At 43.7% G+C, this 25,118-nt stretch overlaps 1 protein-coding gene across 1 annotated transcript in view; it reads right to left on the bottom strand.

Moving 5' to 3' along the window:
- The window catches only part of RAI2 (retinoic acid induced 2), a 72,190-nt gene extending 48,877 nt beyond the window's left edge, over window positions 1–23,313 (bottom strand). Inside the window, exon 1 of the mRNA XM_066575766.1 lies at window positions 23,009–23,313. The gene's annotated coding sequence lies outside the window, so the exon portion shown is untranslated. The remainder of the gene's footprint in view (window positions 1–23,008) is intronic.
- Between the last annotated feature and the right edge of the window lie 1,805 nt (window positions 23,314–25,118).

Here is a 25,118-nt window from a genome sequence, read left to right as displayed (position 1 = left end):
GTCAGATGACACTAAGCAGACAACGTGTAAGGTCGAGCTGGAACCAAGTGAGCAAACTATAGATAAGATCAAGACTACAATGAGAAACATTCTCTGTCCCAGTGAAAGAAAATCATACACAGTTACAATACTTTCATCCTACAACGGTCGTTCTGGAATTATTATAACTTGAAACCAGATTCAACATACAATGTCTTTAGCCCCATTTACACGCAAAGATGATCACTCAAAATTTGTTCAAAAGATCGGGAGAATGACAATTTTGAGTGATCATTTTGCATAATCTGCTAATGGACACTAATGCCTGTTAGCAGCTTATTATTGCATGTAAATGAGCTTCCATGTGCTGTATGCAGAGAAGAGCATGTGGTTCCTGCTATCAGCTCTCTGGATTTTATTCTAAACTAAAAATCATCGTTCGGACAAAAAGCAAACGATGATACCATTTACACTCAACGATTATCGCTCAAAAGACATTGTTTGAGAGAATTTTGAGCGATAATCGTCCTGTGTAAATGGGGCTTTAGACAGTCAGGATCTAAGGCACTTCATTGGTCAAACCCCAGTATTAGGCCAGGCTCACACAGGTAAAACGTGGGCATTGAATGGCATGCATTTTCGCTTTTTGTTTCATACTCATAGATATGAATTGTGTGTTCCGCGAGCAAAAGAAAACTCGCATCATGCTGTATTTTGCCGCGAAATCCATGCATACGGCCTCCATTGATGTCAATGGAGGCAGTTCGACTCGCAGCCATATGCAATTAACATCATCATATGCAATTAGCATCATCATTAAGCGACGGTGCAGGAAATACAAATAAACGGGGGGAAAAAACTCTAATGCGCATGACCCGCATCCGCCACAGTCATTCGCAATACAGTAATAGCAGATACACAAGGTTGCTGGCCAGGCTCACAGACTGAATTCCGTTTGCCCATATGAGCCCGGCCTGACTGAAGTACACGCAGTCACGGATTGACTGTCTAGTAGTCTTCATATAGTACAGTACGCTACTAGCGTACCATGTATTGTATTGCTCTTCACCTGTAACGCTATATGTAACTACCAGACCCTAAAGAAGCTTCTGTCCTAGACATAGAAGGTGACTTACCATCTTCCAGCAGCTCCTTCTGCCTTTATATGTAAAAACTTGCTTTATCTTTATTAATTATCCACATATTTTCTTTAATCCCTGTTTTTTTTTATTATTTTAGTTTGACATATTGGGGGGCTTTGGAACCAATTACTAGTTTTTCAAGTTTTTTAACTAGTTTTTTTTAATTTTTTTTTTAAACGCAACAAAGCCTGTGTGACGGAGGCCTAAAGTAAATATAGATGTCTTGCATGGATTTCTGCATTGATTGCTAATAAAACGTGGTCTCATTGCTATCTAAAACACAATTGTAAACAATCACAATCTAAGTAACCCAATAACAAACAAACAATTCTACGGTTAATGCCTTTTATTGAGCACAATGAGCAAACATCTACAATACAGGGAGAAAAAACTAAATCTTTAAATTTTATAATATCTAGATTTTGGATCATTCCTCACTGCAAATGTGTTTTAGTTCAATATTTCTGGGATGTCTTGTATGCACTACCCTCTTTACTTCATGCCACAGAAACTTGATAGTTTTAAGTTCAGAACTCTGACTTGACCATTCCAAGACACATATCTTTTTTAACCATTCTTTAGTTGAGTAAAGGCCCTTTTACACTAAACGATTACACTGTGCAACACAATTTTTCTAACAGATAAGCAGATAGGTGGCTTACAATAACTTTAGTGCGCTAAATTCAAATATGATATCCGTTTTTTTTTCTGCCACGTAAGGTTTTACAGTTATGAGGAATAATGTAATCCAATTGCCGTTGTATTGTATTTTTTTTTAAATATGCCTATGCAATTAATCCAGTTGGCTCATCATTAACCTTGCTAATTAATAATAACCGTTACCCTCTGTGTTCTGAGTGAACACAATAAGGGTAGGTTTATGTAACATATAGGGTATGTTTCCATGGATCATCCAGTAGTAAGTTGTAATTAATGAACTGTGTTTTTACAGGTCATTAGTTAGACTAAATAAAAGAATCAAAATCGTGAAACAAAAATACATATTTGGTATCGCTGCGTCTGTAAAAGTCTGATCTATCAATATAATGCATTATTTACCCCGCACGGAGAGCGTTGTCCGAAAAAAAATTAAGAACACCAGAAATGTGCTTTTTTTTGGTCATTTTGTCTCCAAGAAAAAATGCAATAAAAAGCAATCAAAAAGCTGTATGTATTCCAAAATGCTACTAACGCATACTACAGGACGTCCCACAAGAAATGAGCCCTTGCACAACTATGTTGACAGAAAAATAAAAAAGGTATTGCGCGCAGAAGATGGCAGTAGAAAATAATTAGAAAAAAATTAAATGTCTTTAAAAAAAAATAAAAGTAGTACAGCAAAAAAAAAAAAAACTACATAAGTTTGGTATCATAGTAATCATACTGACCCATAGAATAAAGTAGAAAAAAGAGGCACTGAAAGATGGCGGAATTTTGTTTATTCATTTTATACTCCACTTAAAACTTTTTAAAGGTTTTTAAGTACATTATATGGTAAGTACATTATATGGTACATTAAATAGTACGATTGTAAAAATACAACTCGTCCCGCAAAAAACAAGTCCTCATACAGCTACATTGATGGATAAATAAAGGAGTTACGATTTTCTAAAATGAAAAAAAAAAAAAGCTTGGTCACTAAGGGGTTAAATAACTAGAAAATGAGACGTGCTGCTATTATTCAGCTTTACCAGTGTAATCAGCAGGTTTTAGGCCTCCTTCCCACAGACGGATTTCCGAAAATCCGCCGGGTTGCCTGCAGCTATTAGGTTCTATTGAACCTAACAGCTCAATGCTCACGGTGCGGAATTCCATCGCGGAATTCCGCACCGTGAAATCACCCGACCTCACGCGTGCTCTATTTGCCGCGGGTGTACGCGTGGCCGGCTTCCATTGCAGTCAATGGAAGCCGTCCGCTCACGCTATCTTCCGCTGTAGCACAGCGGAACATAGCGTGAAATCGCCTCTCCGCCCACCGCCGCCGCTTCATATGACGCGGCCGGCGCATCATATGACACGGCCGGCCGCGTCATGTGATGCTGTGGGCGTGTCTTGTGACGCTGTGGGCGTGTCACATGACGCTGCGGCGTCACGCCGGGACCAGGACGTCAAGCGTCATGCGGGACCAGGACGCCGGATCCGCTGGTAAGTATGGGGTCTCTGGGGGGCGCCGTGACGGGCTTCGCCGCGGAATATTCTGCGGCGGAGCCCGTCACAGCTGTGTGCAGCCAGCTTTAATTTTACAGAAACATTAATTACTTTCGGTTATGAAAACATTTAAAAATTTGTTGCACTGTGTTATCATTCAAAAAAATCATTCAAACAAGCGAGAATGAACGAATCGTTTAGAGTAAACGCTGCCAATAATCGAATGACGGATGATAAATCGTTTGCTTTTCGTTCATTGTTCATTCTATGCAGGCATACAAATCATTGTTGGCTCAATCACCAATCGTTCGGTTGAAATAGCGATAGGCCGCACGAGAGAATGAATGAACTCGGACATCATTCACTTGTTCAAATGAGAAATTGTTAGGACTAGACAGACCTTTAACTCTGTGCTTTGGGTCACTGTCTTGCTGCACACCCACCATCTCTTCAGTCTGATGCTCTTACATTCTCCGACAAAGTACTTTGATACAATTTAGAATTCATTGTTCCTTGAATGATCTCAAGACATCCAGACCCTGAAGTATCAGAGCAGCCTGAAACCATGACGCTCCGTCCACCATGCTTCACAAACACAATGAGGTATTCTTCATGTATTTGTGCTAAAATGTTCCACTCTTGCTTTATCAGTCCATAGACCATTTCCCCTGTGTTGGTGTATTGGTGTGAACGATGATCGCCCACTTTTTGGAACGATAATGGATCCATCTTAAGGGGCCATTACTCCAGGTCATTACTGTATGACGGTAGGTTGGACTACTGTTGGAAAATATATCATCTATGTAATCCAGACTCCACTTGGGACTTTCAAAGGGGTCTGGATGCTATTCGTATACAAGTATGCATCACAGTAGTGATTTGTGGGGTGGGAGTTCTGCTCATTCTGACTATTTCTCTAGTACTAGCACTGCACTGAATACAATAAAGCTACATTTATGGTAGATTGCCATGTTAATCCTCTTGTAGCTCGGTAAATAGTGACACACAGACTGCTTGATTCATACTGCTCCAAGGTTTAATGGTCCTGTAACATAATTATTCCCTCCTTCCTCCTATTAAACCGTGTATTACTGCATTTACTGCAGAAGATGAAGGAGCTTTCCAATGACTAAAATATGTCTGTCAGCTGTCCTAAAGCATTGTAAGTCATTATATTCTAGGGACCACAGATAGACCACCTCCACCCACAGCACTAGGAGATTCGCAGCAATCACATCAACATAGGGTGATTTATTTTTAATTGCGTATGGAGAGCATGAGGCGAATCTTCTTGCGCTCGCAGAATACGCAATTCATGTCCATGAGTGTGAACAAAAAAGCGAAAATGCATGCCTTTCAATGCCCATGTTTTATTGTGTATTTCCCGCGTGGACGGCGATCGCGGAATCCCGCAATACAAATCTACCCGAGTGAGCCCAGCCTTATTGTAACATTAAAACAAAGTTTTGAAAAACTCAAGTCATCTAGTGAATTAGGCTTCCACAGGGTGCGAGAGGCATAAACCCGGGGTTTCACCGACAGCTGTGGCCCCATTCATTCTGGCACATTCTGGATAACGGGTATAAGCAGTAATGGGGCAATATGCTGTTCATATAAAGCCTCCTGGCAGTGTGTTAGGGACCTTTCCAACTGCAAGCCACAATTAACCCTTTCCAATCCACTGTCTGACCTCTGAAGACATTATGATTTAAGGCTGTACAGCTCAAATGTTGGAAGACATCCGTCGGGGTTCTCTTACTGTATATTGCCAGTGTCTCTGCTGTCTGAGCCTATCCAACGTGTCCCCTTATGCAGTACTGGCTTTAGCCAGCAGATAGCGCCGTTGTATAACAGCAGAAAAAGAGTAAGCCCCCTGGGAAAACAAGGAAAGAAATTGGATTGGAAAGGGTTAATATCGCAACTAAGGGCTCTCACACATTTGCGGTTTTTTTTGCGAATGTCAATGGGACTTTCTAATGTTAACAACGCATCACAAGTTTGTGCTTTGCGATTTTTTGTGTGATGGGCTTTAAACATTAGAAAGTCCCAATGACATTTACGTTTCGCCGTCGGCATTACGCAGCGGCAATCTCTCCCCATAGGGAGGAGAGAGGCCACTACAGAAACTAGGAAAGAATTGACAAGCCGTGGCTTTGAATTCCGTGCCACATGTCAGTTTTCGTGGGGTTTGGCCACAACATGTGGACGAGATTTTTGCAAATCTCATCCACTTTGCTGGTTTATCCAAAGCTATAAAAGCCGCGCATGGAATTACCGTGCAGATAGTCTGCACAGAAATTTTGCGGCAATTCCGCCCTGTGTGAACCCAGCCTTAGGGTAGGGAGGGGTTGGGAACGATCTGCTGTGACTACTGGGGAACCAGGGGGAAGCACTGTAGTGACTGCAGCGAGAAGGTGAGGGAAAGGAACAGTTGTGACTACCTGAGTAAAGGAAGAACACTACTACTATTTCTGGAAGAGAGAGTGGAATATTGCTGTTAGGACTTGGGGGACTGCTACCAGTGATATATGGGAGAATGGGGACTGCTGTGCTTAGTGTGATGAGATGGGCCTAGCTATTGTGATTACCGTCTGGAGGGATACAACTGCACAACCTACAGTATTACTAAGGGAGCAGAACTCCTGTGACTGTTATGGGGGGAGAGCACAACATCTGTAAGATACCTGTACAGGTTTATGAATGGCAGAAGAGTAGATTTTCTTTTGACCAACATGGTAGGTTTCCTTTATACCAACTTTCCTTTAGATCTCTTTTGAGTCTTTGGAGAAAACAGTTCACACTGAATGTACCTATTTAGGCCGCCTGCAGACAGCCGGGTTGGATCCGGCTGCAAGAATTCTCACAGCGGGACCCGACCCGAGCGTCTGCAGAGAGCAGTGCGGGCACTCACCTCTCCCGCGGCCCCGGCTCTTTCATGTGCTGGCTGCTGGGCAGCCGGCGCATGCGCAAAGCACAGAAATAGAGCATGCCGCGGTTTGTTTGCCGCGCAAGATTTTGTTAACGCAATCCTATGGCAGCTTCCAGGGGCGGAAATTCCGCGGGAAGTCCCGCCGCGGAATTTCCGCTTGTGTGCAGGGGGCCATAAGAGAGTATCTCTGCTGTCTCTTAACTTTTAGTTGATTTAAACTGTGAACACTGCGCAAAAATTAAGGACTCTTCTTCAGTGTTTAGTATAGAAATTTCTGTCTTCCGAATGTTATTGCTGGAAGAAGCCACGCTTGGCCAGATGCAGGTGAAATGTAGCATAGGTATACATAACAGTGTACTGCATGGACGAACGGGGTCTGCCAGCAGGTGCCGCTCTACAGAGAGGAATACCCTCTAGGAGGTGATGAGGGCATACAGACAGAAGTTGTCTTTATCATAAAACCAATTTAAAGGGAACCAGTCACCGACTACAAATTAAGCTCTGGCGCTCATAAAGCATGTTCCTAGGAGTGCGGGATGGTATTTTTCACACTTACCTGTGTGTTGGTGCTCCTACAGAGATCTGTATGTGCGTTCACTAAAATCTCCTAGATAAGCAGTGATATGTTTCTAAATGTTATACTTTTTGCAGGTTCTGTTCTTTCACGCTGATTGCAATGTTTCCTCTCTCAACACGCAAACTAGTTTTGCAGCAGCACGACTGAGTATTTAAAATATCTACTCTACATAATAAGCCCCAGCAAATATAATTGGTACATTAAAGAGTAATAGGTGTCAAGGGAGAAACTAAATCTACACGCAGATGCCGCAGTCTCAGATGGGCAGTTCAGAAGCTCGAGGGAGCCAGCCGGGTGGAACTCTTCTGACAAAACATATCTGCATATCTGCTAAATTATGAATGTGATGAAGAGCAGTGCGTGCAGACTTAGAGCGCCTGCTTGTGCGCTCCTTCCTTTACACTTCTGCTGAATAATACAAGCAGCAGATCACAAGCTTCTCATGTATCAGCCTGCTGCAGCCCGGGGGGCAACAGATATATGTCATCACCACAACACGCTGCATCCCTTCAACGGGGGGACCACAGGAAAAAGTTTGGTACCGTGTTAGTAGAGCGGGAAGTAATCTGGTAGATATGATACCTTCTGTTAGCCGTTACAAAGTATCATATCTACAAGAGTCCGTGGTTTCTCTTCGGCATATGTCTGCATTTCAGGGGCTCGTAGAAGATATAAATATGTAAAAAATATAGCCGCTTTCATTCGGAAAGAGCGCCACTCTTGTTTAACCCCTAACTGACTAAGCTTTTTTTTTTTCCATTTTTTTTTTCCTCCCCCCTTTTAAAAAATCGTAACTCCTTTACTTATCCATCGATGTCGCTGTATGAGGGCTTGTTTCTTGCGGGACGAGTTGTATTTTTCAATGGTGCTATTTAATGTACCATATAATGTACTGAAAAACGTTAACAAAATTCTAATGACATTCCGCCATCTTTCGGTGCATCTTGTTTCTACGGCGCACAAACTGCAACATAAATGATAATAACTTTATTCTATGGGTCAGTACGATTCCTACGATACCAAATTTATATAGGGCTTTTTTCCTGTAGTACTTTTTCAAAGATATTAAATTTTATTAAATTAATTTCTGCCGCCATCTTCTGCGCGCAATAACTTTTTAACTTATCCGTCGACATTGTTGTGCCAAGGCTCATTTTTTGTGGGAAGTCCTGCAGTTTGCATTGGTACTTCTTTGGAATATATACTACTTTTTGATCGCTTTTTATTGCATTTCTTCTTGGAGACAAGGTAACCAAAAAACATTTCTGATGTTGTTTATTTTTTTTCTCAACGATGTTCATCGTGCGGGAAAAATAATGCGTTACTGTGATAGATCTGACTTTTACGGACGCAGCGATACCAAATATGTATTTTTGCTTTATTATTTAGATTCTTTTATTATGAATATGGCAAAAGGTTGTTTTTTTTTAATAAATAGCAAAACTTTATTGATCCTATTCTTTCATTTTTTTCTTTTAGTCCATGCTTTGATCGCTCCTGCAGTATCATGTAAGGCCATAGCAATACATCATATTGCGATCTGACAGGCAGTCTATCCACCCCACAGGGTCAGCTTGATAGGCATTCTGCCATGACAGTCCAAGGGTCCTTCAGAAGGCCGCCGGCTGCCATGACACCCATATGGCTCACTGTGATCTCATTGTTCGCGGGATTTAAATGCGGCTGTCAGAATTGATAGCGGCATTTAACCCCTTGAGTGGCACGCCCGGAAAATTTCCGGGACGAGCTCCACTGCTCATAGCAACATAGCCCGGAAGATTTCCGGGCTATGTATCACTATGGGAGCTGCAGAGCACAATGCCACAAGCTGTGACATTGTGCTCTGCCTGCACAGACCCACAGAGAACAAAGCAAGGGCTTTGAAAAACCAGAAGAAGATATTGCCGACATGCCGGCAATGTCCTGCTTTGTTTATAAGTTGCCATAGAGACCATCGGCTTGTCAGAAGCAAGCCGATGGTCTCTGTGGCAGGGAGAGCTTGGTGCTTGGCTGTCAGAGGACAGCTAGGTACCAGCTCTTACAGCAGAGATCAGAGAAAACCTCCGATCTCTGCTGTGTTAACCCTTTACATGCTGCAGTCTATGTGACTGCAGCATGTAAAGGGCTGTCACTGCAGCATGTAAAGGGCTGTCACCATCGGACCCCCGGAATGTGATCAGGGGTCCTGATGGGTCCCTGTGGAAGTCCCCTAAAGGGACAAAAATAAAATAAAAAATAAAAAAATAATAAAAAAAATAAAAAAAACACTTGTCTCCCTTTACTTTGTAAAAAATCAAAAATACAATCACACATGTGGTATCCGTGTGCGTCGTAATGACCCAGAGAAGGAAGTTAATACATTATTTAACCCCTTAATGACATGGCCCCTTTTTTTCTTTTTTCCCCATTTCTTTTTTTCCTCCCCCCTGTTTAAAAAATCACAACTTGTCCCGCAAAAAACAAGCCCTCACATGGCCATGTCAATGGAAAAATGAAAAAGTTATGGCTCTTGAGACGCAACTGCAAAACTAGTTGAAATTCAATGATTAGACCATTTTAAAAAACCTGCCCTGGTGGGCACGACAGGGTGGTAGGAAACCTGCCACTCAAGGGGTTAAAGGGTTGACGGCTCCAATGATCCGCACAGCTTATTGGAGCTGTTGCTGCTGGGTGTCTGCTGTAAGAAACAGCCCACAGCTGCGATGTATGGAGGGAGATCGCTGCGCAATCTCTCTTCATACACAGCCCGGCGATACAGGACGTAAAAACACGATAGACCGGTCACTAAGGGGTTAAAGTGCTACTCTTATTTTGGCCCATCATTGCAAAGATGAGAATACTCCTTTGTAAGCCATAGCCAGGATGGCTTGAAGTATGTAAACAATCAAGTAGAGTGTGCTACACTGTCACTGTCACTCTGATACAACTGAATGGAGGTTATGGAAACAGTGTAGCCCTGTGTCTGTAACTCAGAAACTGTGGAAACACTGTAGCTCGCTGTGGTAAATGCCGCCTGCAGACGGCCATGTCGGATCCCCTGCGAGAGTTATCGCAGCGGGACCCGACCCGCCCCCTTGCAGGGACCAGTGCAGGTCTCACCTTCTCCCGCGGCTCCAGCTCTCTAATGTGCTGGCCAGCCAGCGCATGCGCAGAGCGGGGACGGCAGCCCAGGAGTGACATTTCAGAAATAGAGCATGCTGCGATTTGTTTTCTGCGTGTGATTTCATGCAGACAAACCGCGGCCGTCTGCCTAGGATTGCGTTTTTTAATGCAATCCTATGGCAGCTTCCACAGGCGGACATTCTGCAGGAAATCCTGCCGCAGAATTTCCGCCTGTGTGCAGGGGGCCAAACTGTCTCTGTAAGGCCGGTTTCACACGGGTGAGGGCGATATTGGGCCTGAATCACATCCTCGAATCACATCCTCATATCACCCTCGCAATCCATGGGAAACCCCTTGATGCCATGTGGAAACAGCCTTGCATTCCTGCGGGGTTGAATGAATTCCCTGCCACGGCTATCACAGCTGCGAAGAAGGATCGTGATATTCTCCCATTGTTTTCAACTGGCGCTGCTGACGTCTACCCCATTGAAAACAATGGGCGATATCGCAAAAAGATAAAACATGCTGTGATTTTTTTCCTGCATAGCATTGCAGTGCGGTGCCATGAAGGAAAGGAAATAAATAAATTTTAAAAATCGCTCATGTATATAAACCTATTCAGAAGAATGGGGTTCATATTTGCGCGAGATGTGCATCTCGCAACGTACAAATCTCGCACGATTTTCTCAGCGGTGTGAAACCGGCCTAACTTCCATTTACCTCCAATAGAGTTACAGAAGCATATCATATCTGCTTGGCTGCTTCCATAGTCACAACCACTATAGCTATTGCATACACCCAGGATGGGGTCAGATCTTAAGAAAGGTAAGACCTGCATCCATCCAGCTTTTGAGGCATATTTTAATCAAAATGAAAAATGATGCTAAGCCCCGGTAGCCATATATTTTCAGCAGGTAGGCACTCGGCACTTCATACACACGGGCACCTTCATTCTAATTGCTATTATTTTTTTTTCCATCAAAAACGCTTACAAATTAAAACTGTGATGCCAGCAGAAATTAGACGCAAAATACCTGCTAAAGGTAAGAATCCAACAGGTGAAGAGTTCATAATTATTACTTACGCCGGTTTCACACGGCCGAGAATCTCACATGAGTTTGGTGCGTTACAAGACTCTCAAAACTTTTGTAAACATGAACCCCAATCTTTTGAATGGAGTCATACACATGAGCGATGTCCTGTCTTTTCGCATTCCTCGGAACGCATAGCATATTTTTTCAATGGGAAAGTAAAACACATTGCATGCGATGTGCACGCGAGTACGAAGCCATGTTTGCCAAGGAAACCCTTGCTGATCCTCTAACGCACCTGAAAACCCTGCCGGAGGATCGCTAATTCACAGACATGATGGGAGGCATTTTTGCCAGAAAAAAGCCTTGCACTGGCATGAAAACACACGTTGGCGAGAGCAATAACTCGGCCCAACATCACACTCGTCCGTGTGTAGGTAGCCTTACGCCTATATCTACATGCACACATCTTCATAAAATCACCAGAACTGAAAAGACCAAAAATCTGGTTATAATCTAGAAATGTTTCAAAAGTAACAGCTTATAAAACACAGGAAATGCACACCTTAATAAGTAAGTGCACCCCTAACCCTACCTATTTCCTTTGCTATTGACAGCTATGTCCAACTTCATGTAACTTTGTGACAAATAGAAATAGTTTCCCCAAAAAATATATTTTTACCTCACATGCAAGCAGAGTTATGGACACAAAACTGTGTAAAAATAATAATGATTGTGTTCAGAGTTTACAGGTACCACCATATGTATCTTCTACATTAACATGCACAAAACTGCGAGATGTGGAGAGTTACAGGTATCGAACATGTCATCATTGACAAGTGGGTGTGGTAAATAGCCCAGACCACAGGACTGTGCTAAACTATTTCTGCAGGCAGAATGAACTGGGGGTTATAGTACTGTATATTCTCCATTCCCCTATACAAACTGCAGCCCTGGAAATCCCTAACCTAATGTAATGCATTCACAGTCTTTGCTTTCAGACGGGTGTGAAATGAGTGATTTTTTTTGCTCCCATATTATGGTCGCAACATCTAAATCACTCTTGGTTCATCAGCACCATAGCTCCGATTCTATGTAGGACCTGCATCCTTGTGCAGATTATGGGCGGACTACAAACACCCTGTGGCCTCAGTTGCTATTGAATACTAACGAATACCTAGCCAGACTGCAGCCATTTACGTACAGGACTTATGATGATGTCACCGTCATGTGATCAGTGGCGGAGCATGTAAGTCACTCACAAACCCACTCATTACTCACGCACACACGGACAAACAGGTCGTCATTAGTATTTTGATACCAGAGGGTTCATATGCTGGTCTAAGTAAACTATGCACTGGCGTTCCGGCCACAAGTATATTAATATGCATGCACATCTTAATACATTTGTCACATCTGGAGGCACCTACATATGCCAGATGGAAACCTAAACCTGCCTGGAGTTTGTGCCTTATAATTTAGTAAATCTGATGGGTTGTGTGTGGTCACACCCCCTAAAGCTATGCGTTGCCCACGTTTTGAAAGAGTGGTGGGGGTTGGCATCAAAAGCACAGGAAACACACTGAATTTGGGACCTTTTTAAACTAAAGAAACAATGCCCCCTAGTTGAAATTCGGAGCTAGAATGTGACCCCTCAATCTTCAAAAAGTGATTCTGCACCAGCTGACGTGTATTACAAGGATTACGGTCACCCCTAGTACAACTGGTTACACTAAATCTCGTTACTTGTATAGCGCCAACTTATTCCGCAGTGCTTTCAGGTGATTTATTTATTACCCCCTACCAAACTGGCTACTCATTTTACTGACTTAGGAAGGCTGAGTTGACCTTGAGACGGCTACCTGAACCATGCAGGGATTGAACTTGCAGCCTTCAGGTCGTGAGCGAGAGCTCTGTAACTAATATCCCATAATCACTATTGTATTGGAGTGAGGGCAGCCTATTACTAAAACACATTATAGATCCCCTACTCCATTTACTAATAATGTGCCCAATATCAATCCTAAAACTGCCTATGCTAAATATTTGAGATCTTGAAAATCACATGTATCTTCCTGAGACACAGCTACTCAATTGGCTCTGTCCTGAACTGATTGGTGTTAGGGGGAGTACATACATTCTGAACTTCTAAATGTTGGCAGGTATTCCCCTGGGTATAAAAGATGGAAACCTAATTTGTAAGATTCCAAGACCAGGATCCACAGCAATTTTTATCCCAATCACTGATAAAAGGGCTTTAAACATTAAGCTTTATCTCAGTTCCCATGTTTCAAGCGAAGATAAGAGGTTATTTGCAGAGACGAGCAGCGCCCGCTCTCTAACCAATATGTTTAATTAATATGAAGTTCTTTGAGTAAAAGAAGAACAGATGATAATGTTACCAATGTTATGAATAAGGTATTTTTCTCCTAGAAGCTGTTTAGAAGGGCTACTGTGAAATCCTCTACTTTCAACCATTGTGCATATGTATAAGGTTTTCTATACCTGCCATTTACTGCATGTGGTTTTACCCAGGTAGACAATAACAGAGAACACTTGCATAATGTAGCAGTAAATTGATTTTGCCATGAATAAGACTAATATATATAGTAGGAATTTGGGGGAGTAAAGCACCTCTATTCAGTTAATTAGAAGAGGTTGTGGAGCCGTCTGGATGTGCCGGGGGAATCGAATGTCCCAGTGTCTGATCTATCCTATTACTCTTTCCTCATTCATGTATAGGAAACAATTCACATAGAAGGTATTTACATGGTCTAGTCAAAAAGCCGGATCCAGCGCTATATCTCAGTGCCGGTGACCTATTTGGAAATAACAAAAGTGTACTTGAATAAGAAGGCATGGACATGCTACACAATGGTATGGCACACAGGCGGCTGGGGGCCCCAAATATGGATTTCAATTTTGTGCTTCTACTTCTGTAAGAGAGAGGGAGTAAAACCCAATCACAACATTGAAGAGTAGCCTGTCAGAAGTAGAAATCCACTTTCTGCTTTTCTCAATGACCTGTGGGACCGCTGCTATAAAGTAGTCTCCTTCTGCTATGATAGACGCAGATGATTGAGAAAGTCATCTACCGTCATCTGCCGGAGATTCAGGTACTAAATTGTCCTGAGAGTCCCTGGAATGAGTACAGGTCCAGCATGGAGATCGTGCCAAACTCAAGCCTCATGTTCATGCCGAAATTTACATTGACTTGTGATTGGGTGCTACTCTTACTAGTAATGTGCATTGCATCTGCACTGAACTGAATTGGTGCTTCATTGTTCACTAACACGGTCCTACATTGATAGCGTCACCCTGGACTGCATTGTAGAACTGCCTCATGCATGTATCATAGCAGATGGAGACCACTTTGAGTACGTTTTCCTTACTTTAGGCATAGCACCGGTCTCACCGGATTTAGGAGACACAGAAAGTGGATTCCTGCTTCTTACATGCTACTCCAACTTTGCAATTCAGTTTTACTCTCTTTTACGGAAGCCACAACAGAAAATTGAAATCCATTTTCCAGGGTCCCCAAGAGGCCATGCGCCATACCATTGTGTAGTGCATCCATGCTGTCCTTCGAGTCAATACAGGACACTAGTATTGGCACATAGCACTGGATCTGTATTTTTGACTATACCATGTATAAGGGAACTGCTGTAATTTGTTAAAACCTCGATTGCAGCTCAGTCTATCCAAGGATAAGTGGTTGACCAAGACTGAGCTGCAGTACCGCACTTGAATGGACGTTGCAGTGTTGGATCCTGCAGTGAAGGGCTCCAAAGCTCCAGCAGAGGAAGTTGGATTAATAGTTTTCCGCTATGGACTCTGTTTGCTTCACTAAAGTGAATGTTTCCATTTGAACATTATTTTCAGGTATTCAAATGAAACCCCCTCCCAGAAAACTCAACGAAGAGCTAAGGCCGCCAGCACACGGCACAGCCGGACTCCGCATGCAGGCACCGACAGTGGAACCCGACCCTGGCAACAGCGGCATCCAGTCTTTCTTTCTCTTCATCTGTACTGCAAATGGTCTGCACGGCTCGCCGTCGGACATGCACAGTACTGATTTTTTTTTTTTATAGAAAACTCCTGCTTTTCCTGCATCATCTAGTAACGATGACGTGGAATCAGCGACCTTTCCGCAATGTCAATTGTGGACAGGCCGCGGGTTGGATGGCTTCCATGGACTTCAGTGGAATCCGCACAAAAATGGAACATCATGTAATTTTTTTTTTCCACAAGCGGAAAATTGCAGTTGCTGTCCGTCTGTGTGAGTGTACATGCGGATTCTTCACTGCTTTGAATTTGTGCGGAATGCTGTGGATTATTTGCGCGGGAGACGATCGCGGATTCCACAATTCAAACCTGCTTGTGAGCAGGTGGCCTACGTCGCAGTGTGAACTTCCCCTTAGAAGGTATATTTAAAAATGTATAAAATATTACACAGACGTGCCAAGCCAATTCTTGTTCATGTGTAAAGATGGTGCCAAACGATCTCCCCGACAGGATGACTTCTAGCAGTGTGGAATATTAATGTGCTCTGATGCAGATAGATACCCCGCGGGCACATGCCATAGTCAACACACAAAATCATATTTCCACATGGCAAATACTACACCATGTGAGCACCACTGTAAACAGGGTTTAATCACCATAACAAAAGTCTACACAAATCCTTGAGCTGGGGAGCCAGTACGCATTGCATTTTGCTATTCTGTGTTAGAATTATTTTCCACAAATATTTCATTGGTGCGCTACTCTAAAATATCACCACCAATTGTCCATCCTCAGAATAATCGCTCAACATCAGAGCACGTATTAGCATTTCTTAATAATAGGGGTCCTAAATAATGCACTAAAACAGGGGTTTAGTACCGTGTTAGCCAGTAGAGCAAAATGTGATTGTTCCCAGCAAGAGAAACCAAGTAATCCTGTAGATGTGATACCTTTTAATGGCTAACAAACATACATGATGTTAATGCAAGCTTTCAGACCTCTTGGGGTCCTTCCTCGGGCATAATGGAACAGATCTACAGACGTATTTAATAAATATACATGATCAAATGGGAGGGCACGAACATGGTGAACATAATTTGCACTAGATAAATACCAGAGACAGCATGCATACACCATAGCTTTCAACAGTTCAGATAAATGAATTCTGCCACAGTGTTGAGTGGAGGTCATAATCTTATGCTTGCGATAGAACGCCCTAGAAATGACGATTTATGGAACACTAGAGAATACAGTGAAATATGATGAGCAATGGAAGTCCTCTACTCAAAATATGAAATGTATTATACAGGCACTGTACTTTCAACAAGCTTTCAATCAACAATACAGGCGAATATAAGAAATGTTGCAGTACATTTCAGCAGAGAGAATGGCTTCTTTCCCACTTTCCAGGCTCCTTCTCACCATCACCACCCCTACGGCCTCCTGCACTGAGCATTCAATCTTAATTCACTGCTAAAACCACCTTAAGAGACAGATATTAACTCACTGAACAATCAGGTTACATGCTACCCATAGAAGTCGACCTATCCGCAATGTCAATTGACTTCAATGGAAGCTGTCTGTGCAGAATCTGCACAAAAATAGAACATGCTGCTTTAATTTCTGCTCGTGGAAATCACAATCAGGCCTTAGTCAGACGGGCGTTTTTTCGCGCAATTTGCGCATGCACATGCGTCCGGCGATTTTTTTAAAACCATTGCTTTGCAATGGTATCGGACACATGAGCGCTTTTTATGCGCTCTCGTCCAATAAATTATAGAACAGAAATCGCAGATCGCACCTATCTGCGATTCCTGTTCTCTTCTCTATATGCGCTCAATGGGGCCGGCGGCATCAGCGCCGACCCCATTGAGAACATATAGTAGACAAATCATTCTCCTCTGCCACAGCTGTAACAGCTGTGGCAGAGAAGAACGATGTTTGCCCATTGAATTCAATGGAGCCGGCAATACAGCCGGCTCCATTGAAAGCAATGGGCTGCTGGCGATCGCACGATGAATTGTCGGGAAGGGCTTAAATATATAAGCCCTTCCCTGCAATTCATCCAGAAATGTGTAAAAATAAAAAAAATACATATACTCACCTTGTCCCGGCAGACGGAGTTCAGCGCGGCCGGCCTGCAGTGGGTGTGAAGGGGGTGTGAGTCAGACCTGCCCCTGATTGGCTCAGCGCTGAGCCAATCAGAGGCAGGTCTCACTCACACCCATTCATGAATTCATGGCTCCATTCATGTATTGCCGACTCCATTGAATTCAATGCGCTGGACAGCTCCGGCCCGTTTCTAATGAAACGCGGCTAGGAGCAGATTTTTCGGGCGATTTTTTTGGCCCCGGTCACGCGATTTGCGGATGCGCATCCGTCATGCGATCCGCAAATCGCGCGAAAAAACGCCCGTGTGACTAAGGCCTCTCTGTCAGCTTATGTGAGCGGATGTGCGAATGTTTTCTTATCATCACATTCCTTATCAGTGGACTGATTAAGTATTTATTCCTCTGTTTATTCTGCTAAGGTATTTTTTAAGTGCAAATTAATCACACCATGTCTGTGCCTTTTCATACATATATGTATGTGTAGATAGATAGATGGATAGATAGATAGATAGATAATATACCTCTTCTGATCTATTACATTTAGCCTGAGAAAGGACCCTGAGAGGTTTGAAAGCTCGCTATCACATCATGTATTTTTGTTAGCCATTAAAAGGTATCACATCTACATGATTAATTGGTTTCTCTTAATTACATTTTGCTCTACTGGCTAACACGGTACCAAACGCTTTTCGTGTCCTATCTCTGTAATGTGTGTGGGTGACGATCGTGGATTTTGCCATTCAAACCTAGTAGTGTGAGACTAGCCTAGCAGAAAGATGCAGCAGGGTGTTCTCCATTTGTGAAGTGTATAGGAGACATCATTGCAGTTTTCTCAACCCACCAGCACAGGGAAAACTGAGAATTAGAGATGGGGGGAAACTGGTGAAAATTTCATATGCAAGTCATATAATGGTGAGAAATCGTGCTAATCTTCATGCACACACATCAGCTTATTCTGAAACATCACCTGAAATGACTGGTACGCTTTTAAATGTCAACATGAATTTCAATCAGTCTTTGACAAATAGTCCTGACAAACTGGGACACACGGAGGAAACAACATTAGAACATATATACAGTATCTGATCAGCTGTGCCCGCGGACATGGACAAAAAAGACATTTTCTTACCTGTCCAAATCCAGCCAGGAAAAAAACCCCACATCCACATCCTTTAAATTGCCCTGTGGATTCTAATGCATCCCTATGGGCTTCTGGAGCTGCGGATCTCCCGCGTAGGGAACACGCACGGATTTTGTAATTAAAAACAGCGCTTGGACATTGGGCCTAATAGAAACTGAAGCATTGATTAGAACGATTGCTGCTGTCAGGCACACAGTAACATCTGTCGGATCAATTTGATTGTGGCATGATGTACAATTATGTCACCGTGCCCTCTTCTAACAGCGGAATAAAAAGGTTGGCTATCGGTGCGTGTTCCTGAAAACTATATTTGTGTACTTTATTGACTGAAACATATGGATTTATGAGCCTCATTGTATTTGAAATATATCAGCTTTGTGAAATTACATCTGAAGACAAAGTGACAACTATTCTATTGAGTTACATCTGTAGCTCTATAAGCTATCGCAACATCAAAGCAACATCCACTATCTATGGTAATTCTCTGTACGATCTTAGAAACACAACCAAAACTACCCTCCACATCATGCATAGCACCTCTCCAACCTTTCACATTGAATTCACTACTGATGCACCACATATAACCTGCCCCCCATTGCTCACAATACAAGATGCAGGAATACTTCCTCCTTGAACTCCAAGGAGGCCAAAAACGTCACTACATGCAGCCGGATCCAAACAGCCAGGGAATTCTATTTCATCTGACGCTGGCAAAGCTACACTGTTCCTTACCTCCGCACTGAGAATTCTCTGTATTGTCTTCAACTTGACACAAAGGAAAATAACTGCAGCCGAACAACAATGTATTGTCTGCATCGTCAAATGTGAATGGCCACAATTGTACAGAGCTACATACCAAGGTCACCAAATCATATAAAAGTATGAGTACCCATGCCAGGAGAGCGTCAATCACTGACTGGCTGACATGAAGCTTCCCATTAACAACAGGGTTCTGTAGCAGCTGGAAGGTGCATGATGAGGTCCTACAGACGACAGTTCTCAGGATTGATGCTGTAGAACCTGCTTAGGTAGGGAATCCATGACTGACAAGAAGCAGCCCATTCCTTAAAGAAATTCCTTAAAAAAATAAGAGTTTCTGTGGGAGCTACGGTACAGTCATGAGAAAAGCTAAGTACTTCCTCTTAAAAAATGCAGAAGCAGTGTGTGAAAAATTAAATGCACCAGAGTCAATAGCTTGTAGAACCAGCTTTAACAGCAATAACTTGAAGCTATTGTTTTCTGTATGACTTTATCGGTCTCTCACATCGTTCTAGGCCCACTCTTCTTTATAACGTTGCTTCAGTTCATTGAGGCTTGTCGGCATTTGTTTATGCACAGCTCTCTTGAGTTTCTGCCACAGCATTTCAATTGGGTTGAGGTCTGGACTTTTGACTGGGCCATTGTAACACCTTGATTCTTTTCTTTTTCAGCCATTGTGATGTAGATTCGCTGGTGTGCTTGGGATCATTGTCACCTTACATGACCCAGTTTCTGACCAGCTTTATCTTTTGGATAGATGGCCTCACATTTGACTGTAGAATACTTTAGTAAACAGGGGAGTTCATGGTCAACTCAATGACTGCAAGGTGCTCAGGTCCTGTGGATGCAAAACAAGCCCAAATCATCACCCCTCCACTACTGTGCATGACAGCTGGTATGATGCACTTGTGCTGACATGCTGTGTTTGGTTTTTGTCAAAGGTGACACTGAGCATTATGGCCAAACATCTGCATTTTGGTCTCCTTTGTCCAAAGGACATTGTTCCAGAAGTACTGTGGTTCATTCAGATGCAACTCTACAAAATTTAGCCATCTGCCATGTTCTTTTTAGAAAGTGACCTTCTCCTGGCAACCCTTTAAAACAAGCCATACTTGCTCTGTCTTCTTTAAGGCCTCATGCCCACGGCCGGGTCGGATTTCGCCTGCGAAATCTTGCAGCGGAATCAGACCCGGCGCCCCCCAGAGACCCCATACTCATCTCTCCGGATCCGCAGCGAAAGTCTCTGCATGACGCGCCGCTGCTGGGCGGTGACGCGATTTCCCGTAATACTTCTGCTGTGCTCACAGCGCAGAGTATCACAGGATGGACGGCCTCCATTGACTGCAATGGAAGCCGTGCGCGTGTTTTTCCACGATGAATAGAACATGCTGCGATTGTCCCCCGCGAGCGGAAAATCACAGTTGATTTCCGTTCGTGGGCAGGGGAGAATCTGTTAACATTGCATGTCTATGGACAGCTATTGTTGCGGGATTTGTGACGGGGGTGTCTGATAGCGAATACCGCAGCGACTATCCGTCCGTGGGCATTCGGCCTAATCGTACTATCTTGAACTTGAACATGTAACACGCTAACTCCAGCCTTTCGACTCTGAGAAGTAACTCTTGGGATTTTTTGCAAATTGTCTGAGCATTACACAGTCTGACCTTGAGGTGAATTTGCTAAAACATCCACTCCTGGGAAGATTGTCAACTGTCTTAGATGTTATTCACTTGTGTATAATCTTTCTCACTGTGGAATGATGGACTCCAAATTGTTTGGAAATGTCCTTATAACCCTTCCCAGATTGATGGGCAGCAAAAATGGCTTCCCTACCATAATGGTCGAAGTCTTTCCTTTGTGATAAGATGCCTGAATGCTCCAAACCAGCAAACTGCCAAAACATTTGCTTTTTTAGGTGTGGTTACACTTGCTGATAATCAATTAATCAAAGGCAATTAATTAGCAGGATTTGGCTGCTACTTACCCTCTTAATTCATATGGAAACAGTAAGGGTGTACTTAATTTTTAATGCACTGCTTCCGCATTTTGGTCTAGTTTTTGTTAAATAAGTAATGACACGGTGCAATTTGTCTGGTACTATTGTTTATCTGAGGTTGACATTGACTAATCTTCAGACCTTTTAAGGACCAGATGTATCTTTTTATTATGTCCTGATACGTAAAACCATAGAAGGAGGGTGTACTTCGTTTTTCCCATGACTGTAAGTACTTAGAGGTTAGATCCTAGCAGTTGCTAATACTAGACTCTTACATTGATACAAGTTTTCCACAAACTGGCATCCTATTCTTGGCACTATGTCATACCAACCCTAGCATAAAACAATACAGCATTGTAGTTGCTACACAATGTTTGGTAATGATTGTTCTACTGTTTATTTGCATTGTGAACGTAAGGACAACCTTAATAAATAAATCTGATGACTCCTGTGAATGAAATCATCTTCCTCGGTCCCCTTCACCCCACGTCTTATTATGGAGCCGCCAAATATATCTGGCTGTCAGAAGCACACCTCTGGGACAGCACAAGGCAGCAGCTGTTTGGCAACATTGCTAAATCCTAACCAGCAACTGTGACATTGTGTTTACTGAGATTGGCGGATTCTTCTCTGGGATCCAGTCAGCTTTTTTATATTTGTCGCCATCAGAATGCCCTCTGGGAATATTCATACAAAGATATCTGCATAATGCCAATGAATTTCGCCATATTGTTCCATGCCATAGCTCCACATGCCGGTAACGGATGGAGTGCTAGAATGATACATTGACAACGGAGAAGAATTGGAAAGCAGCTCCAGTAATAAGAAGTGTCAGCAAACCACAACTTCATGTTTGCCACTGTTGGGGCTGTCATATCCCGACAGCGCATAGACGCCATATTGGGGGACCCTATATTAATGGATTAGAGTAAGGCCAGCTCCAGTAATAAAGGACCAGGTGTTACATATAATAATACATAGCTTCACCAGACAATAACCAGGGCTTGTGGCAAACAGAAACAAGGCGATCGCCCCGATATAAGAGGGGACCTGGTTTAGATGACTGACAACAATGATTCCATCTATGGCTGGCGATATTAAATAAAGGGTAAATATGGCATCTTCAATCAATCATATACAGTTTTATGGTGTTTGAAGGGTTAACCAATGAAAAATATTTTCCACCAATCAGAGCCTCTTCACCTCGGGGGTCTCTGGCTACATGTCGGTCGTGTGATCCCCCCAGGATGCATGATGTGGAAGGTACAGGACGTAGCTGCAGGTGACACATCGCGGTGCAACCTTATTAGGGACCTATAGCACGGGGCGGAATTAGTCCGCGCGGACATATCTGCGTCCCAATGTTATCCCTATAGGCTTGCCCTCCGCACCTGTTAAAATCCACGTGTTCTTACTTAAAAACGCAAGATTCTTTTCTGCAACAGAAAAGATTGCGGAATTGCTGCTGCGGATTTCTTACATACAGAATATATCCAATTACGCAATTCGAAAAAAATGCAAAAAAAAATTCTGCAGTTAAAAACGCAACAAAATCCGCACTAATTGACAAAATCCGCATCAGCGCAGCGATTGCGTCCCATGCGAGAGGTCCCTCACACCCTATAGGTCGCGTTAACCCCTTATGGATGACTTTTAGCAGAGGGTATGTGGGTTTTCGGACGGCACGGCTTAGTATATGGCATCTCTGCTAGGCTTGGGCTCATCAGCTGCACATAGGAAGAATTGTCCAATAATGCTTTCATTTTGCACATTTTTCTGTAATTAAGCTCATTAATTAATATTCATTTTTATTTTATCCGTCGGCATCTATTGCCCCAGTCACCAGCTAATGCCCGCTAATATGGGCACGGTCCCTGCCATGCCGGCTGCAGCCCCTCCTGGTAACATCTGCACAGCTCCTGGTCCCCATCCATGGCATCCCCTCCTCTACATGACAGCCGCCGGATCCTCCTCTCACCTCCCTCGCCCTCCCGGCGGGGATGATGCCGGCACCCCGGTCACATGCATGAAGAACACCCCAACTCCCCTGCCATGATATGCCAGCGGGTGGGCAGTGCCCTGTCTCACCTGCTCCGTAGCTGGCATGCACTGGCACTTGTATCCTGGCCGGGCCCTTCACAGTAATTCAGGGGTGTCTCGTCCGGCAGGAAGCCCTGCGAGGAAGCACGGTGGCCGGTGCTACGGCTGCTCCCCATCCATTAGCCCGGCGCTGCCGCCCGTCCGCCCGCTGTAGCTGCGCTGTGTGCCGCTCTCCGCTCCGCCCTCTCCTGTCTCCGTGTCTCTGGCACCGCCCGGCCGTCTATGTGACGACTCCTAGGCGTCTGTCTCCCTCCTCCGGCTCGGCAGCTCTCCTCACACAGCTCTTTGTGGAGCGTCTCCTCACACCTCACGTAGTGGACAATGTCGGTCACCTCACAGCCCGCCGTATACTGGCCCCTCATGCCCCCATATATATGAGGAGTCCATGCTCGGGGCTTTGTCCTGTCACCTCCATGTGTCCTGTCACACAGGTGACTGCTTCACCTCATGCCGGGACTGAGGTGAGGGGCGACGAGCAGCCACGAAAACCGGTACTGGGCACAGAAACGGGCACTTGTCTGCCTGGCATCTCCACCTACCGGGCATAAGCAAATAATCACAATAAAAATAAAATAAAATATATATACATACGTGACTGCTCATGGGCTTATACATATGTGTATATATATATATATATATATATATATATATATATATATATATATATATATATATATATGTCATTTGTACAGCATATATATTTATATATATATATATATATATATATATATATATATCTTGCTATAAAATAACAAGATATGTATGTGTGTATATATATATATATATATTGCAGCCATGAGCAGTCACCTGTATTCTGCTTGTACAGAAGGCAGCAAGGTAGGAGCAAACCCCCACCAGCTTACTGACTGAATATAGTACCAATACATACAGTACCAGGACCAAGCTAAGAACTAAGTGATCATGTTGCAGGGACGATGATGGGCTGGCAGAGGGAGCCCCCTGCTGCTGCTAAAGGGACACTCTTTAGATCTCCCTCTGGTGAATGGCGCTCTAAGGATAACACTTAGGCCTCCTTCACACAGGCCTTCATCAGTGCTCAAACAAAGGCTGGACAGACATCTGTCTGGGGTCATTCAGTGATCCTGCACTAAGCAGGGGGTTGGACCCGATGACCCTGGAGGTCCCTTCTAAGGCTGCCTGTCCATGGGGGGGTTTGAATTGCATTCCCCGCCGCGGGAAACTGCAACACCCGTGGACAGGCAGCCTAACTCTACCATTCTATGAAAGCGCAGCGATTTCCTTTCCCTTTTGGCGGAGGCTCCCAACAGCAGAGTATTGATACCTTATCATAGATGAGGTGCGCCTAACGTCAAACGTAGAACAGACTACGCTTGAAAATCAAGCGGCTGTCTGAGAGGCCCAATTGAAAACAATGGGAGCGGTATACCGCGATTAGCGCGGCACTGAAAATGGCGCGTTAATAGTGGAAAAAAGCACCCGTGTAAGGGAGGCCCTTGGCTACTCTCACAGATGCATTTGTAAAAACGCAGCGCTTTTGACAGCGTTTTCAGTACAGTTATAAACGCAGCCAAGCGAGGTGATAATGCCAGAACTGAAAAATCGCGGTAGCCCCATCCTAGCGTGTTTTCAGCAGCGCTGCACACACCCCGTTCATTTAATAGACAAAGCATTGTATGTTAAAACCCAGAAACGTATGAAAATAGAACAGACAGAGCTTGAAAAATGCAGCGCTAAAAACTCTGCGTTTTAAGGCCTCCCTCACACATAAGTGCGGCAAACCGCAAAGCTTTGCCACCTTTTACCTTCATTTTGTGTATGATGAGCTGCACTAAACGCCAAAAAATAGAACTGACTCCACTTTCCAGCGCGGCAATCGAGCGGCTGCCCGAGGAAGTCTGAGAGGCTCTACTGAAGACAATGGGAGCCTCTGACAGCGCTAAACGCTGAAAAACATTGTGTGAAGGCCTAACGCTTGTCTGAGAAGCCCCATTGAAATCAATGGTAGTGACTGACAGCGTTTAGCGCTGCACTAAAAACAGCAGAAAAACACGTCTGTGTGAGAGCGGCCTTATCATGTATGTTGGAAGATTGTCCTAGCATACACGCTAAGGCCTCC

Source organism: Eleutherodactylus coqui, chromosome 1 (genome assembly GCF_035609145.1).
Source record: "Eleutherodactylus coqui strain aEleCoq1 chromosome 1, aEleCoq1.hap1, whole genome shotgun sequence".
NCBI lineage: Eukaryota > Metazoa > Chordata > Amphibia > Anura > Eleutherodactylidae > Eleutherodactylus > Eleutherodactylus coqui.
This window is presented reverse-complemented; position numbering and strand designations above follow the sequence as displayed.